The sequence below is a fragment of the Panulirus ornatus genome, chromosome 20 (assembly GCF_036320965.1).
Source record: "Panulirus ornatus isolate Po-2019 chromosome 20, ASM3632096v1, whole genome shotgun sequence".
Taxonomy (NCBI): domain Eukaryota; kingdom Metazoa; phylum Arthropoda; class Malacostraca; order Decapoda; family Palinuridae; genus Panulirus; species Panulirus ornatus.
The window spans coordinates 54,386,382-54,406,041 of NC_092243.1; the positions used below are offsets into that span (position 1 = coordinate 54,386,382).

Here is a 19,660-nt window from a genome sequence, read left to right on the forward strand (position 1 = left end):
CTATCAATATCAATGTAACATACATTCACATCTTCGTCACTCGTTAATTGAAATGACTGAGCGCATTTAAAACAACCCCGTTCGCGGGGGATGACGGCGATCAGTCTGGGTCACTTTCTAAGCAATACAAGGAGATTCAAACATCAACAAGAGATCACTGGGAAATTTCGAGGCTGCCTGTGATACTGGAAGAGATCAGGAGCTCAGGGATCAGGATTGTAAGATCAGAAAAGAATTCAGGCTGAGTTAAAGAAACACATGTGAACTTTGTGTAACCAAACATCATCAGCCTCGGTTATGAAGCGAAGTATTAATAGTCAAGTCTTTCCTAATTGGGAAAGCGTTCCATCTGTTGAACGCTGTTCAGTCCTGATGAAGAGAGAGAGAGAGGGGCTCTGCTTCCCTCTAACTAGAACGTCTGCCCAACGAGTTTCTGTCAGTTGCAACAAGAGAAATCGGACATGACTAATCCTAAGTGACTTCTAAGATGGAGATGCTCAAGGCCCTTTGATGATTTTTTCCTATATTTGTATTACCGGTCAAGTATCTTCTCAGTTCTAGGCGAGGTAAGTGGAAATCGTATAGCCTTCTACTCTCTCTCTCTCTCTCTCTCTGGCAGGGGAAAATCTAAAGGTCGGAGGAAGCATTAATCTTATACTTACAGAGTTAAGCATACAAAGATGCCTTACACTTACCACTGTGATTATATATATATATATATATATATATATATATATATATATATATATATATATATATATATATATATATATACGTCAGCAACATGAAGACACAGTTTGATTTTCTATAGAATGTAAAGTATTCAGACATATCGTAAACGATATCTTTAACACAAGGTAAAAAGAAGACTAGGTAGAAGAAAAAATCATGAATGATATATGACTTTTTAATAAAAAAAAAAGGTACATATGATGCGTAATGATTAGTCAGACAAATACTGTGATATTTACATAGTGTAAGTCCGAGAACAGAAGCAGTTTAGAAACACTAGTCTGGAAACACTTTATTGCAAGCAGTGTTCCAAAAGAATAATATGGGAAACCGTCGGTACTATTAGTGTCCCAAAACAACAGCATGGGAACCTGCCAGTACTATGAGTGTTCCTAAACAATAGCATTGGAACTTGCCAGTTTTCCTAGACAGTAATATGGGGCGACAGAGTGGGCAGCGTTCTTTAAACAATAGTCTTGAAACCCGCCAGTACTAGCAGTGTTCCTAAACTATAGCTTGAGAACCCGCCAATCCTAGTAGTGTTCCTAAACAATAGCTTGGGAACCACTAACACCAGCAGTGTTCGTAAACTATAGTCTGGGAATCACTTCAGTATTAGGGACGTTCCAAAACAAAAGTCTGGGAACCGCTAAGAACCAGCAGTGTTCCAAAACAAAAGATTGGGAACCGCTAAGCACCAGCAGTGTTCCAAAACAAAAGTCTGGGGACCGCTAAGCACCAGCAGTGTTCCAAAACAAAAGTCTGGGATCCGCTAAGCACCTGCAGTGTTCCAAAACAAAAGTCTGGGAACCTCTAAGCGCCACCATAGTGTGTTCCAAGCATGTTCCTGACTCTCGGTCGTTAAGTTTACCAGCTCCACCTCCACGATCCTCGCTAATGCCCTTCATAGGAATTAGTGCTGACGCTTTTGTTCACAGTATAGCCGACCCGTACAGGGGTGACTCTCACCGTAGATAGCAGAGCGCCGGCACCGACCGCTTTGGCACCGAGCACCCCGGCACCGACCGCTTTGGCACCGAGTACCCCGGCGCCCACGGTTCCGGCGCCAATTGCACCGGCTGTCAGCGCGCCGGCACCGACTGCTGCCGCACCCGCGGCTCCCGCGCCAATTGCACCGGCTTTCACCGCGCCGGCACCGACAGCTGCCGCGCCCACGGTTCCCGCGCCAATTGCACCGGCTGTCAGCACGCCGGCACCGAGTGCTTTCGCACCCACGGCTCCTGCGCCCAGCACAGCGCCGGTCCCGATCAGGGAGGCTCCCAGGAGCTTGGTGAGGAGGAAGGGTCTGCCGAGCGCCGACGACGCCAGCAGGAAGACCAGGAGGAGTGAGGTCTGCAGAAGGAAGGCCGCGAGAGAATTATATATCACGCTCTCGCTGGTTTACATTCACCACGTAAACAATGGACAGGAGGTAGAATAAAAAATGACTATCTAAATACGTTTTTATCAAATATGAACTCGTATGATTTTGTGCAGTTATTATCTAATCATTATCCATAGTCAGAATGATATACATATATAATGTTCTTCAGTATTATTCGCCGTTTCTCGCGTTAGCGAGGTAGCGCCAGGAACACGAGAAAAAGAGGTCTCATTCACTCACTTCCATTTTCTATCAACAATCAGGCCCCACAGACCTTCCCATACTTTCCGGTTCAGTCCACTGACAGCACATCGCCCTCTGCATAATACATAACTCCTCTGTATCCCGTGCACGCATTTCACCCTCCTTCATGTTCAAGCCCCGAGCACTCAGAATCTTTTTCACTTCATCTTTCCATCTCCACTTCGATATTTCCCTCTCCTTGTTTCCTTCAAATTCAGGCAATATAGCCTCACACACAAACACACCCACAGAATATATATATATATATATATATATATATATATATATATATATATATATATATATATATATATATATATATATATATATATATGTATATAGGCTTGTGCGTGCTTGTGTATGTCTGTGTGTGTGTGTGTGTGTGTGTGTGTGTGTGTGTGTGTGTGTGTGTGCGTGTGTGTGTGTGTGTGTGTGTGTGTGTGTGTGTGTGTAAAAAGATGTTGAGGGGTACTCACAAACTTCATCGTAGAGTCTAAAAAAGTTGCACTGACGCCGCGCTCCCACCGTGGGCCCACAATATATACTCTAAGCTTCACCTCGGGTATCAGAGGGTGAAATTTATGTGTAATCTCTGCCTGGAATTGAGAATGGCTCCTACCACCAGTCACACTACGTCCATCCTGCTCGGACAACTTCTTGTTACCTGACGTGATAAAAACTGGCGACAGCCCTCCACGCAGCGTTACAAACGTGACCTAATCTTCACATCTGTCACCACTGGACACCCTTGCCCAGGAAAAGATGAAAGGAGAAGTCTGTTATGCTCAACCTTCCGTTGTGTTCCAGCACCATGCCACGCCTCCCTCCCTAGTATGCTGCATATTCATACGTGTCTGTGTTTATGACGAGGAAAGAATTATGCACTTATATATCATGTGTTTACTTTGTGTCTCTACACACACCCACACACACACACACACACACACAAACACACACACACACATACAAACACACATACACACACATAGACACTGACCATGAATCAGTGTAGACTAGCCCGGGGTCGGACCTGCATAGGTTCGAATTCTAGTCGCGACAGTTGGCCCACAGCTAACGTAGCTTTTCATCCTCCCGCCAGGATTGGTCGATAGATGGATACCTGGTTTAGGCTTGGTTGTGTGTGTGTGTGTGTGTGTGTGTGTGTGTGTGTGTGTGTATGTGTGTGTGTGTGTGTACATACAGAGGAGTAAAACTATGTGTATATACAGTAATCGCACATATACTAATCACACAAACCCCATGTGATTACTACTTGATTCCTTTTATGCTTTATGTCCTCACTAATTTGTACACACACACACACACACACACACACACACACACACACACACACACACACACACACACATTAACCTTCCTTAGGCACCCACTTATCCACCAGTCCCGAGAGGAGGATGAATACGTGGGTTGGGTGTGGCCCGAGTGTACCGCGTTAAGGATTCGAACCCATACGGACCTTATCCCTGGCGGGTCTGTGCTGATTCATGGTCAGTAACGCTTACCGCTACACCATGGTGTGTGTGTGTGTGTGTGTGTGTGCAATCAAGTACATTTCAGTATCATAAGCACGTGTATACCCCACCCATCTTATGGTGTCTTAACTTTAATGAGTCTCATTCCAGCGATTCATGCCATTGCTGTTCATACCCGCTCACCCTGGGGGGCGCTAGAGAAAGAGGATAAGAGAAGGCCACGGGGGCCCGTGCGCGTCCAGGGAAGGGAAGAGGTGGTGCTAGGTCGACGTTCATGGTCTTCGCTCACCTGGCTCGTGTTGGTGTGGCGTCTTCTGGCGGTCACCGTGTGTTTACCCTCAACTGTGTTTTGGCTGGGTAAGGTTGAGAACACGCTTGATGGGGGTGGGGGGAGAGAGGCGTTCATGTCTGCTGCTGTCGCAAAGGCATTATTGTTTCGTTATATATCGGTGTTAGGTAGCTCTCTCTCTCTCTCTCTCTCTCTCTCTCTCTCTCTCTCTCTCTCTCTCTCTCTCTCTCTCTCTCTCTCTCTCTCTCTCTCTCTCTCTCTCTCTCTCTCTCTAGCTGTCTAATCTTTCACTCAACATGACGCATTCCTCCTAATTCACAATAGCCTCACCTTTTGGCAAAGTCTCATTTCATTCACTTACACGATCGTGTAAGTGAATGAATTACTTTGATGAGCACGATGCGCTGGCCCTGACATCATGGCAAATTTTGTTTTTCCGTAGGTAATCGTAGGCAGGTGGGTGGTACTTCCCCTTCTGTTTGGGTGTGTGTGTGTGTGTGTGTGTGTGTGTGTGTTACTGTTTTTGCATAATTTTTCCATGTATGATAACACAAATAACGACATAATTAATGGTTCAGGGATTAAGTACAGCTAATGGCTGAAAACATACACAGAAAAATACACATACAGCAGGAAAATGGGAATGAGGAAAGGGAAGAAAACAGAATAAATAGTTGTCAAGACAAACACTGAGTCAGCAGTCACCTTGATAACTGGCGACGTCTGCTGTGTTAAGTGTTGGGTTGTTGTCGTCCTGGTCTGTATGAGCTCAGACAACTTCGATGTGGTTATGGTGCAGTAACCAGGTGACGAGGGATTTAGGAGGCAGGAGATGACGGTGACGAGGCTAGTGTAGTGACCTCAACCCGTAATGTTGGATGAGGTCCAGGTGATGACTGGAGGGAGAGAAAGAGAGAGAGAGAGAAAGAGAGAGAGAGAGAGAGAGAGAGAGAGAGAGAGAGAGAGAGAGAGAGAGAGAGAGAGAGAGAGACAGAGAGGGGGGGAGAAAGAGAGCCACGGAGACAAGTATGTTAATCATCTGATGTTGCATGGCACTTTTCTTTTTTTTGCGCCTTCCTTTCTCACCTCTGCCACCAGCTTGAATAAGAGAGAGACCAGCCAGGAAAGGCATAGGTGAGCTTAGGAAAGGTGTGTTGATGAACTGTGCTCAGGAAATCTAAGTGGATTGAATCTACGAAAAAAGTGTAAATACGATAGCTAATGATTTAGTGGTGGTATTCAGGTACTCTCACGCTTCTAGCTTGGTTTACCGTCCATGATGGCCCTATGAGGCTTGTAGGACTGATCAACTTGGAGGGGTCAGGGCCGACTGAGGCAATAGGGGCTAAGAGACGGTTGGAAGCGAGGCCTGTGTGCATGACTATGGTCTTGGTTTGAGCGATGGCCGTTTCAGCTCGGGGACGAGTGATCACAGGCAGCAGACAAGACAGAGGAAGGGTTGGTGCTGCAGGAGCTTCTGTCGTGTCGTTGGATGGGACAAAGTGACGATGCCTGGAGGAGGGAGACAGGCAAGGCAAGACAAAGGGAGCTTGAGGGAAATTAATGTTGTGTAGATCTTTTCTTTCTAGACTCAGGTTCAGGAGAGCCAAGCGTCTTGAATCTACCACGAATTGAAAGCCGATTGGTAGAAGATTTGTGGATTGTGTTGGCGTGTTCCCTTCCAGTAGAGTGTGTTGTACAAAATAACACCCTGAAACTTGATATTCAGAACCTGCATGGAACTGAGGCCGTGAGACAGTAGGGTGTGGTGGTACGTGGCTGGAAACTGGACCACTGCAGGTCAGTAACCCAACCGCATCGAGCCCGTCCACCTTCCTACGGACCGCTACAAACGCAGATCCCTGTAGATATGGTCATTGATAATCAGCAGACTGCCACCCCAGTGTTCGTGTCATGTTTGTCTGCTTGATACCATCCCCTTCCCACCTTCCTCCATGTGAGAGTCCCACATCCTATAATGTGCGTAATTCTACGTTCCCCACTCGTATTGATCACCAGCATGGAAGAATAGACACTGAAGTTATGCAACGGCACCAGAGACTTGATAATCAACCAAGATCACGTGAGGGAAAATCAAACTCCCGAGAATCTCTGCCAACTGACCCAGGAAACACATACGTGTGAAGGAAGCTATCACAATGTAAATCGTAAAGCGCGCGTGAAAGCGCTTGAACATCATGGCTCGTTTATCTGCGCCAAAGGTTGAACTCGGCCGTTGACCCTTGCCAGGCCAAGGACCCCCATCCAACAAGAAAGTGAGAAATAGCTACGTCACAGACCTCCTGCTCCCGGTAAATCTTGTACGTACCATTTGCGATGGGAGCTGCACCCTGGGCCGAGAGGAGCGTGATGCCAATGATGAGTTGCGGGTTGAACATGGTCTCTGTTGGATGTTTGTCACGCGGAACCCTGATGGTGATGGTAGTACATCAAGGAGATGAGGTGGAGTTTTCTTACATCACGAGTAACATATCAGTGACCCAAGGTACTGCTTACGTTGTCGTTGTCAGACTTGTCGAAGGCTTTCAGTAAAAGCGGAGATTTGTGAGCAGCAACTGGTTAATTGATTCACATGACAACGAATAGTACACAGATATCTTCACAAGAACACGAAATTATTAGGACACAAGGGATATTAAAGAAATTATACATGTTTGAAATTGTAGATGACTGAAGTGCAATAAACTTTTGAACTGTCGAGCAATGATATATCTATACTCGTAAGATGTGTACAGGATCCATTCCATACCGACAACATTCATGATGGTCACACAACCTAAGCTTAACAAAACTCGTGGTATAGTTAGAGCGCTCGAGCAAGGAATTCTGGTGAGGTAGGCAAGTGTGCCTGGTACACCTTCATCAAGCTCTCTCTCTCTCTCTCTCTCTCTCTCTCTCTCTCTCTCTCTCTCTCTCTCTCTCTCTCTCTCTCTCTCTCTCTCTCTCTCTTTCTCTCTCTCTCTCTCTCTCTGCTGCAGCCAGGTCCAGGTTCTCTCCTCCATGGAGTCAAGAAGGTTTGTTCACGGATTCTAATGTAAAAAGCTGTGTAGAATTCAGATTTGTAAGACGCATTTGCATAAACTTTGCAAATACGGTGTGATGTTATTGGTTATGAGCCATATATAGACGTATCTTCGAAGGCTGCCAGTTGCAGATGCAGTTTGCCTGTAATATTGAAATATCAACTGTTTTTCAACGTTTTATCTATTCTCTATTGATCTTTAGGGGTAGTAGTTCCAGCAATATCATATGGGTACGAGGCATGGGCTATAGATAAGGCTGCGCTGATGAGGGCGGATGTGTTGGAAATGAAATGTCTGAGGACAATATCCGGTGTGAGGTGGTTTGATCGAGTAAGTAATGAAAGGATACGATAGTGGTGTGGTAATAAAAGGAGCGTTGAAGAGGGTATGCTTGAAATGGTCTGGACATATGGAGAGACAATGAGGATGTGAAAAAGATTTTGAGCTATTGAGCCTGAACATGCAGGAGAGTGAAAGGCGTGCTCGGAATAGAGTGGATTGGAACAATGTGGTATACATCCCTATGTACAGCCCATGCCTTGCATCCATATGATCTTGTTGGTACCAATATTCCTTCAAACATACCCATTTTTGCCCTCCCAGATAACGTAATCTCTTTCCACACATTGTTCAATGCTCCCAGCACCTTAGACCCCTCCTGCACCTGTGTCTCACTTCCCCTCCATGGCTCCATTTGCTGCCAAGTCGACTTTCAGGTATCGAAAACACTTCATCTCCAATTTTTCTCCATCCCCCAGTCCTGTTAAACCTAATAACCTTACCTTTATTCACATTCACTCTCAATATCCTCCTCTCACACACTCTTCCAAACTCAGTCACCAACATCTGCAGTTTACTCGAATCTGCCACCAGTGCTGTAACAGCAGCAATGATAACTGGCTCACCTCCCAGAACTCTCAACCTCTGCAGACTGCATACTCGCTTCTCTCTCTCTCTCTGACTGTTGCATTTACCCCCCTCACCAGCACATCCATAAACAAATTAAACAATTATTGTGCCATCCCACACCCCTGCCGGAGATCGCCCTTCACTTAGAACCACTCACTCTCTTCCTGCTCGTACATATTCCTCATACCCTTGATAAAAACTTCTCTCTGCTTCTGGCAGCTTTCGTCCCACACCCATATATTCGCAAGTCCTTCCTCAAGGCACCTCTATCAACCCAGTCATATGCTCTCTCCAGATCCATAAATGTCACATACAAATCCATCTTTTTTCTAAGGCTTTGTCACACACATTCTCTAAAGCAAATACCTGATCCACACATCCTCTACCACTTCTTAAACCACACTGCTCCTCCCCAATCTGAACTTCGGTACAAGTATCAGGCAAAAAAAAAGATTTTGTATGTATGTATGTATGTATGTATGTATATGTATGTATGTATGTATGTATGTATGTATGTATGTATGTATGAACGCGCACCTTCATAGAACATACAAACCTCCAACAGCCAGGATCGAACCCGGGACCCCTGTGCAAGAGGCTGTAGAGAGAGAGAGAGAGAGAGAGAGAGAGAGAGAGAGAGAGAGAGAGAGAGAGTACTACATCGAAGCACGAAGATGAATCATGGACTAGGGATAAAACCTTCTGAGAGCCGACTAAACGACTTAAATCTGTTTAGGTTTGAAAGAGAAGCTTCCGAGATGATCTAATACAGCTATTCGAAATCATCAAAGGTTTCGACAGTCTTAATGTAACAAACTACTTAAGGCTTGATTCGTCAGATTTCACTCGTAGTAATGGATACAAACTCGTGGGCCAAACCTTTACCTCGAATTTGGCGAAGTGTTTTGTTTTCAACAGGATTGTTAACACCTGAAATGATTTGCCGGTTAGAAAATATGCTACATAGATATCTAGCCTCAAGGTCATGAATCTCACTAGGTGCTCCTCCTGAGCCACATGAAATAGCAGCATTCAGATTTTCCTCTTTGAATCATTCCCATGCCTCTCCACTCTTACCACACTGATCTGTGGCCTCTACTACCGGTACAAGCAGCCTCCAGAGGAGCCCAGTAGTCTGTTGCTGTTGGAATTCCTTTGCATCTCCAACTGTGGCAGCTCATGGGCGGCTGAGGATCATGGTGATGTTCACTGGAGGAGAGTGGTCATCGGAAACGTTCAAAATGTACTGTGTGTATCAGGAGTCACCACAAAAGCAGTACAGTAGATATGTTTACCATTACTTGGAAATGGAGATCTTCTTCCTCAACATAGTAAATATAAACACGACTTGGTAAGAGGATATGTCCAGCAGTATTGATATCACAACGTTATCACGATACGAAAACACCACACACCACATCTCTACCTTGGCCAGTATCAAACGTATTTCACAGGAGAGAGCGCACTCTGTAATACCTACAGACAAAAAGGTATAAGGACTTAAAGTGCAATAAAAGACGAGAAACATTCTCGGCAGAAGAGAGAGAGAGAAAAAAAAAAGAAGATAAAAAAATGCAATAAAATACTTGGGTGATGAGGAAATGAAAATGTTGTCAGAGAAAAAAGAAGTCAGATGTCATGAAAGCTGTCGGAACACTGCCCAAAGGAAGGAGGATACAGTAGGGTGTACTTCTGAGGATTCTAAACAATTTGAACTGAGCGAGAGTCATAAGGTAGCCTTTCTCATGGTTGTTCATTACATCCTAGGTACAATTGTCGGTGGCGTACAGGGACAATGTTTCGTGTTTCTTCATTTAAGATGGGCATTTCGTTGGAGTATATTGGTTGTGATACAAAAGTGAGAAAGAGAAACTTTGTCGGTCGGCTTACATCAAATATGAAATTGCTTTTGCAATGACAAGTCGAAAAGATTGCTACATCTTCAGGTCAAGCATAAAAGTGGAAGTCTAGAAAGGAGAGAGAGAGAGAGAGAGAGAGAGAGAGAGAGAGAGAGAGAGAGAGAGAGAGAGAGAGAGAGTGGGGGGGGGGAAGCGTTAATAAGTGAATGTCTAAGACAAATGATGATCGAACTACCAACATTGAACTCTCCTTAAAAACCGCTATAAAGTTTAGGATGTCACTGATGAAAATGTAATGCTACTACCCTTTCTTGTGGCATATTTCCGCATTACCTTCAGAGTCTCATTAGATATTTCAACCATTGAAAAGAAGAGATACAAGTTCATTCACAGGCAGATGTTTTACTCCGATTGAAAAGGTGTGATCGAACCAGAAAACCCCTCTACCGTTAGGCGTGGTCTCAGTTCTATGACCGGGGATCAAAAGGTTAGAAGTGTTCGAACACTGTGCTTGCCATAATGTCGTGCCAGATAATGAATCTGTATTAGCTACAAACATGGACGAAAATGAGGTGGCCTCCTCAAATGGATTAATCCTTCCGGAGACTTTGTTCATGAACATGAATTTGATGAATATGATGGGTGAACAAAACACAGGATGTCGGGTATAGCATGTCTAAATAGACAACCCACTCTGGAGGAAATGGCAGCTACGCATGACAAAACCCGATTAGAGATGAGAAGTAACATGACGGATGTGCTGAATGACACAGACGATTCAACAACAGAAACACAACCAGTTTGTCACACTGCGGATACACATGCCGAGAACATTTGATGAGTATCACTTACTGCGCAGTCCGTCAAGACAGAGAGAGGTCTCCATGCACATATGTTGAGGGCGAAGAAATCCTACTACTACGGACTTCTTGGACGGTGATTATGTCCTCGTGCAAAATAGGTATGAAAATAAGACCCCAAGAAAAAGAAAACGAAAGATCATGGCAAGGTCTGACATAAATTTCAAAAAGGAAAGCTAATCGCTGGATGTAGAGAAGGAACATAGGCTATACGCACAAGAGAAATCTAAAATGAGAACATATCTCTATCAAATGAAAAAATATACGTCGCCAGGCAGTCTTAGAAAGAGAGAGAGAGAGAGAGAGAGAGAGAGAGAGAGAGAGAGAGAGAGAGAGAGAGAGGGAGACATGACACTGATAAGTTCCGGAACACTTGTGAATAATAGTCCCCAGTGTCATGACTGGAAAGCATTAATCACAGCGGAATATATCTTCCACAATAAAATGTTATCACGTTTGGATTCCATGGGAAAAACCCCCATCGACACGAGATATGGAGCAGGAAACAATGATCGCACCATTCAGGGTTGGAGGTAAGCATTCCTGTCACATTCGACCTTGCATTTGCCAAAACTGACAAGGAAATGCACTTTACATGGGCTTCAGCATTCACTCAACAATTAGTATGCTTTGGTCTGCTCCACTATAAGTTGGCTTTCGTCCATGCCCTTAAGTAGGTTTTGGGATGGAGACAGTGTGCTTGTTAAGAGTAATGTTTTGGCACTACGCCATCGAATAGGATTTCTTACAGGAACATATTCTATCATGAATACGTACCTTCACCATACATTAACAGTAGCATTTCCAATCAACTATTTGCTTTGCTTTATTCAGCTTTACCATGAACTAGATGTCTCGTTTCAGCAGCTATTCAGTGGCTCATCACCTGCCACAGTTACTCATCTAGAGAATACAAAAGGGTTTGAAACACATGGTTCTCGCAAGACACACATTATTCATCATGAACCAACTGCTGATTCTGACTGCAATACTGTGATTTGCTTTAGTTGTCTCAGTTGTTTTCCCGCGCTGTCAGAACGAAAGATTTATTTTTCTTTCATCCACAGTTCAGAGCACTCGGGCCCCTCTGTTCCTTGGAACGGGACGTCATAAATATATCAGGTGGATACTGATTATCTTGAATATGGATGAGAGCTGCCCTGGTGTAGGGTAAAAGCAGGAGAAGGGAGGACTTAACATTGTACGATAAGCGAGAGAATTCTGCAGAGGAGATGTGAATCTAACTTCGGAACAGAAGAGCAATGTTGTTGCGGCATCCAGGCTCAGTGGAATCGCTTCCTTGATACAATATAGATGAAGTGAGGAGGTGGGATATTCTCTGACCAGCTCACAGTGCAGCTATGATCAACCTCGTGGACACGAGAAGCCTATTCACTGAGAGGAAATCAGACCAGACCATCAAAATTGCAGATTTGAACGAGGCACAGACACCTTGGACAATTCGCCCCAAACAAGATGAATCCCGTGCACAGTGAACCTGAAGATACTGAGCTGTACTTCAAAAGAAGAGGAAAAGTAGTGTCTCTAGAGAAAGCACAAGAACTGTAATGAATAACCATGACTTGGTTATAATAGCATTGGGAGTTCCGAGACAATTGTTTTGATCTAAGCTCAAGGTTTGAAGCCCCTAAGGAAAAAGATAGAACGATCAAGAACTTTAACAAGGAAGCTATAGTGGTAGAAATTATGAATAATGACACGAAGGTCAATAAACTTAAAGGGATCTAAGACCAATCTTGAGTACTTTTATACCATGCAGTGAGCAGGGAGGGGACGTTTGTGGCCCACTCTCTCACACGAGTGAACGCTTTCCCCGTTAACCATATCAGCATAGCCAAGTGATCCTTTGCAGAAATAAAGAACTTCAGGTTGAGTTTCATGGATATAGCTGGTATAGAAGACTTTATTCGTGAATGTTATAGTTATTATGAATATGGTACAGTGCACGCCCCAGTGGTAATCACTGTCTATGATTTGTGAGATACCCTTAGAGGCTACAATAAGAGAGAGAGAGAGAGAGAGAGAGAGAGAGAGAGAGAGAGAGAGAGAGAGAGAGAGAGAGAGAGAGAGAGAGATGATACACGCAGAATCAAAGTTTCCCGAGTCATAGCAAGTCCGGCACTCGTTGCATGACCCGCGGTACGTGAGACGCTTCGTTGCGACGGTCGAGACAAAAGCTGCGACGCCCAGTTAAAGGAAGACGACATAAACAACAGCATATTCTCAAGCCTTGATTACCCAGATCCCTATGTATTTTACCCATTTTCTTTTCCCTTTCAAAGTCCCTATGTATTGGCTGCAGAAAACACGGAAGAGTTTGGAGAGCGTGACTCGCGTTTGTCTGGGGAGTGTAGTTTCAGATGGCTGCATGTTTAGTAGGGTGCTGTACAAGACTAAGTTGGAAAGGTGGTTGCATAGTCCTTGTCGAGTCACTTGAGTTTATATGTGTCTTGTTAGTGCAGTAATTGCTTGGAGTGAGGGGATGTGTAAGTAGAGGTTGCTGAATCATGATGCAAACGTTAGGGCTAGTATCTTTGTGTTGTGATCAATGTAACTTATAGTGAGAAGTTTAGTTTATATTTCTTTTCGTGTGTCTTCGTGGCATGTGTTGTCGTGGAGGATTGGTTAGAGATGCTGATCGTGTGTAAGACTGCATGATGTAGGGATGGAAAATCATCTGTACTGAAGTTTTGGAGATTACTTTTCGTGTACTGTGTAAAGGCTAGCCAGTCTGCTGCTCTCTTGTAGTTTGGGTAAATGTTTTTGATGACGTGTGTGTGTGTGTGTGTGTGTGTGTGTGTGTGTGTGTGTGTGTGTGTGTGTGTGAGTGTGTGTGTGTTGTTATCATCACAGCAAATCTCTGCTCATCGTTGTTCCTACGTATGTTTCTCGTTATAATCCATTTTTTCATTTCCATTAATTTCTTCCTTTTCTCATAAGTCACTGGCGTCGACCCATCCTTGGCCAGGGCAGAACGCGAGAAGTCATAAGCGATGACGCTGCACAAATTGTCGACACCTTCCCCACCTGTCGTCCTCCTGCATCCTGCCTGATCATCCCCTCACTCCATCTCTGTGATGGGTCCTTCCATAGCCTCACGTGGGAGTGTGGCACCTTGGCATGCGCTGGGACGGTCTCCTTTCAAACACGTTAACTGAGAACTTTCTCACGTGGAAGTGGTGGTAGCTCGGTACTTCTTAAGTCTCTCTCTCTCTCTCTCTCTCTCTCTCTCTCTCTCTCTCTCTCTCTCTCTCTCTCTCTCTCTCTCTCTCTCTCTCTCTCTCTTCCAGACAGATGTTTCGCATCTTGTCGATACAAGAGAGAGAATCTATCGTTCGAGGAGATGAAACAAAACGTGACAGATTAGCAGTCCCTATAATAACCTCGCTGAGCGACCTTCGCTATACGTCATTCACATCCCGACTGCACGCCAAAGACAGACGCGCATGTCTGATTTAAGGTAGCAGATGATGGTGGATGACACTGTGCCCACGACCAATTTCCTCCAGAGTCTCTTTTGTTACCTTCTAGTCTCCATGAATTCATACAACAGGATTCAATCGTCTAAGGTCTTTCCTTTCTCTCAGTCAGTTTCCTCTTCTACACTTCTGCCAATCCCCTGTTCTCCTCTTCTCACCAGTCTCCACCCAGTAGGAAAGGGGTTCTGCAGTCTGTCATTAGATCCAATCCTTCATTATGAAGATGAAAACTGATAATCAAGACGTCCTTACAAATAAAGCCTAACAAAACCAATTGCTAAACCCTTTTTCTCAAGACTGAACAAGAGTCGACTTTCGTACCCATACATGGTCTTGTGCCTAGAACTGACGCCGTTATCCTTAACTGAGCCTTAGTCACCCGAGGTGACCCCTGCTCCTAGTTGTGCGCCTGACTTCCTGCACAATCTTGTTCACCTTGGCCAGGTTATCCTACCCCGCCCTTGTAGTGTACAAATGCACGCCTGTTTGATTATCGACCTACGCAATTAATGATGTTAGCTCTCTGTTTCTTTTCCCTTACCTCGTCTTCGTTATACCGCCACGTAAGTAGCTGTAGTCCAAGGCTGACGACACATATTCTTCAGCGTCTGGGGAAACATGGCACCTAAACTCAGCCTCGACTTTGTGAGAAGTTTCCGAGCGAAAGGCGAACATTTTCACAACTACCGCCTCGCATCTGTACATATCGACACCCCGCTGTCTGCTGACACACGTCAGCTGATACCTAAGCGAGTAGAAAAGTTGGGAGTACAACGTAAAAACTTGTGCGGGGAGTCTTATGTGGAGAGTCTTACGTGGGGAGTGTTGTGTGGGGAGTCTCTTGTGTTGGGGAGTCTTGTGTTGGGGAGTCTTGTGTTGGGAGTCATATGTGGGGAGTCCTTTGTAGGGAGTCTTGTGTGGGGAGTCCTTTGTAGGGAGTCTTGTGTGGGGAGTCTTGTGTGGGGAGTCTTGTGTGGGGAGTCTCTTTTTCATCCTTCAGCATCTCTATTGTCTGGAGGGTTGAGAGGACAGACACGTTACATAACACTGTCACGTTAATTTTTCTTTCAATTTGAAGGAAATTCCATAGACTAAGGATATAAGTGGGATACGATTCCATTGTATCTACCTATCCCACTTGTATCCCGAGATGAAAGCAAAAAATTAACTAACAACCCTGGGAAAACTTTACACGATTTCATCTCTCGTACGAGGCAAGTGCCAAAGAAATGACCTCTTGTTTATCTTTATTGATCACCAAATAAAGCCAGGCAGTGCTAAGCCAGGTCATGGCATTTGTACGTCGCGTATCAAGAATGTGTTTGCGAGAATAATTCCTCATCAGAGTTTTGAGGGAGAGTTGGAACTATAATGAAATTTCCCTCTTGTTTCTGTGGAGATACCTGAGGACTTGTATAGATGCATGAAAGGGTGTGCTACGAGAGGAGGAGAGACAGAAAACGATGAGAAAATGATAATGAAAATGAGATAGATAAATGGTGGAGGCAGGAGGAATCAAAATGCTTTGCTTATTCCCGTCGCGCACCTTTTTGCATTAAAAGTGAAAGAATGGTGGTGACCGTAGCTACGAAGTTTTATTTCTAGAACGCAACATTTATCGGGGTATGGCGCAAAAAAACAAACAAAAATAATAGACGAAGAGAAATATTGAATTATATTTTGCATGGCTCTCATCTCTCACTAAGTTAACCAGGTTTTGGGGAGAACTTTGAAAACCAAACTAGATTAGTCGGTGAGATAACACCTCCAGTGGTGCCAGCGACAAATTTGATTCAGATGTCTGAAAAGCGTCCGAGAATCCCCTCCAAATTGGGACTACTGACAAATATACAAATACATGCAGTCTATATTGCTCGATAGTTTGGATTTTTTTTTATATATAGTTTCTTTTCAGCCACTGTTGTTCTCTCTTAGCTACCCTCGCCCCTCTTCGGGGAAATATGGTAATTCAATTATGCTCGTCTGTCTGACTTTCTGTCAGTCTTTCTTTCTGTCTGTCTGTCTGTCTGTCTGTTTGTCTGTGCAGGGAGTGGAGGATGAGGAAGAGGGATCGAACTAGTCATATCTACGTTATTAAAGGGTGAAATATTTCTTAGTTATTCTATTCATAGACAGAGTTTTAACAGATAATCTAAAGAAACAGAAGCGTAGGATGAATGATAGTAATAATGATATTAATGATAATGATAATAATAGTGATAATAATGATGATAATAACTATAATATTAATAATGATGATAATGATAATAATAATGATAATAGTGATAATGATGATGATAATAATAACAATAATAATAATGATAATAATAATAATAATAATAATAATAATAATAATAATAGTGATGACAATGATAATAATTATAATGATAATAATAATGACAATAATAATAATAATAATAATAACAATAATAATAATAATAATGACAACAATAATAATTCTTTATACATATTCGCCATTTCACACATTAGCGAGGTAGCGTCTAAGAACAGAGAACTGAACCTTGGAGGAAAAATCCTCTCTTGGCCCACGTCTCTGTTCCTTCTTTTGGAAAAGTCAAGCAGGAGGGAAGGATTTTCATCCCAGTGATGTGACTTCGATCGTCTTCATATGAGAGAACTTACACTCTGTGGTCTGCAGAAAGTGATGGAGGGTCATTTAGGAAACGATTGAAGAAGGATGGAGTAAAAACTGTTCCTTGGAAATCTCCGTTGCAGAGCTTAATGGTATTAGAGGGTAAAGGTTGGCGTTCAGCTATGAAGTTGGCAAATCACTTGGCGTCTTTGTTGCTGAGGGTGGCGTCAAGTATCTTCTGTGTGCGGTAGTGTCGAGGGGAATGGGGGAGTGTTAGAAGCTTTGTTGACGTCTACTCCAACTAATAAGGGAGAGAAGTTGTGGTCGGTTGAAGCCATGATATGTATTGTACTGACAGTGTGGTAGTTGAGCGATGAAGTGGTTTGGACATATGGAGAGAATCAGTAAGGAAAGGATGGGAAAGAGAATATGTTTGTTAGAACTAAGAGTCCAACAATCAGAAGAGGAAGACCAAAATGGAGATAGAAGGATGGAGGGAAAACGATTTTCCGTTGCTAGAGGCCTGAGCACGCAGGAAGGTAAGAGGCATGCATGTAACAGTGTGAATCTGAGTGACCTGTTTTATCTATGGGCGAATTGGTATAGATTAAAAACGAGGATATCTGAAGCAGCTGGCAGAAATCATGGAAAGGTCTATGGGGCCTGGTTCTGGATAAGGTGCTGTGGTTTCAGTGCAATAAACTTGATACCTGGAGGATGGATGTTTGCGACTTAAGCCATTTCTTCCCTAACGATGTGATGATTGCACGAAAGTGCACTAAAGAACTTATCATGTTCCACTTTACTCATGGTTATAAGCATATGTATATATATATATATATATATATATATATATATATATATATATATATATATATATATATATGTATATATATATATATATATATATATATATATATATATATATGTATATATATATCTATATATTTTGCTTTGTCGCTGTCTCCCGCGTTAGTGAGGTAGTGAAAGGAAACAGACGAAAGAATGGCCCAACCCACCCACATACACATGTATATACATACACGTCCACACACGCAAATATACATACCTATACATTTTAACGTATACATATATATATACACACACAGGCATATACATATATACACATGTATATAATTCATACCGTCTGCCTTCATTCATTCCCATCGCCATTCGAAAAAAGGTCACTCATGGAGGACAGTTGACTGTTAGAGAAATCATATGAGTTAACTCCCGGGGATTTATCGAGGCATAATTCTAACGTGGATTATTTGACCAGAACTGAATTGCACATCGTACTCACTCGAATTTGGTGAGTGAGATGACAAGATTTAATTCTAACGTATTCCTTTGATGTAGATATTGCGCCCGAACGTTAATACAGAGTTACAGAAATCAGTGTCCTGAATGCGATCCTTAGCATAAAAGGTAATTTTTTTCAGTGCCTGTTTTACTACCTCTGGTGTGATCATAGACTAGTGAGGAGAAATCTGGAGCATATGTGTCACTGGACGTAATGTTTAGACATATCCGAAACGGTAAAATAAGTAGCGTGAGAAACGGCGTTCGAGTAGAAAAAAAGTATATTATATAAATACACACACACACACACACACACACACACACACACACACACACATATATATATATATATATATATATATATATATATATATATATATATATATATATATATATATATATATTATATTTATTATATTTTATTTTGCTTTGTCGCTGTCTCCCGCGTGCGAGGTAGCGCAAGGAAACAGACGAAAGAATGGCCCAACCCACCCACATACACATGTATATACATACACGTCCACACACGCAAATATACATGCCAGTACATCTCAATGTACACACACATATATGTATATACACACACAGACATATACATATATACACATGTACATAATTCATACTGTGTGCCTTTATTTATTTCCATCGCCACCTCGCCACACATGGAATAACAACCCCCTCCCCCCTCATGTGTGCGAGGTAGCGCTAGGAAAAGACAACAAAGGCCCCATTCGTTCACACTCAGTCTCTAGCTGTCATGTAATAATGCACCGAAACCACAGGTCCCTTTCCACATCCAGGCCCCACAGAACTTTCCATGGTTTACCCCAGACGCTTCACATGCCCTGGTTCAATCATTGACAGCAAGTCGACCCCGGTATACCACATCGCTCCAATTCACTCTATTCCTTGCACGCCTTTCACCTTCCTGCAACAAGTCTAGATCACACAGTTGATACCTTGTATATATTATTTACTTTTATATTTCTATGAATTTGAGGAAACTATTTTTCTCTATTTTCCTCCTATGGGCTTCCACAGGCCTCAGGTTACCAAACTTTCTAAACGCAAAGAGGAAACACCTGAGCAGGTGAAGCGGGGTACCGCTGTTACGGTTATAGCTCTCAACACTACACATGTGCATCCTAGTGATAAATACGAACGAAATTTTCGTTTTACATTCGGATTCCAATTCACAACTCTGCGGCTCCCAGTCGTAGCTTTCTGTATAGGTGAGATATTGCGGAATGCTGATAAAACAAAGGTCGAGGTAAAGATCGTCCAGATAACGGGGACAGTGGACGATGATAATGGGTCTTCGTCATCCAGAGAATCATTCCCAAAGTGTCACTCGTCCAGCAGACAGGGAAGAGCTGAGTTGACAAAATCTGGCGGTGTATCTTGCGTGAGTATCTATGCATAAACGCCCTTATACATACCAACATATACATA

The 19,660-nt window shown here is 43.3% G+C and overlaps 1 long non-coding RNA gene across 1 annotated transcript; it reads right to left on the bottom strand.

The window, feature by feature from the left end:
- Nucleotides 1-893: 893 nt before the first annotated feature.
- Nucleotides 894-2,958, bottom strand: LOC139755811 (uncharacterized). Its single transcript, XR_011714168.1, has 2 exons — nt 2,836-2,958; nt 894-2,085 (listed from the first exon to the last, which is right to left on the bottom strand). It is a non-coding gene; the product is annotated as an uncharacterized lncRNA (long non-coding RNA).
- Nucleotides 2,959-19,660: the final 16,702 nt, after the last annotated feature.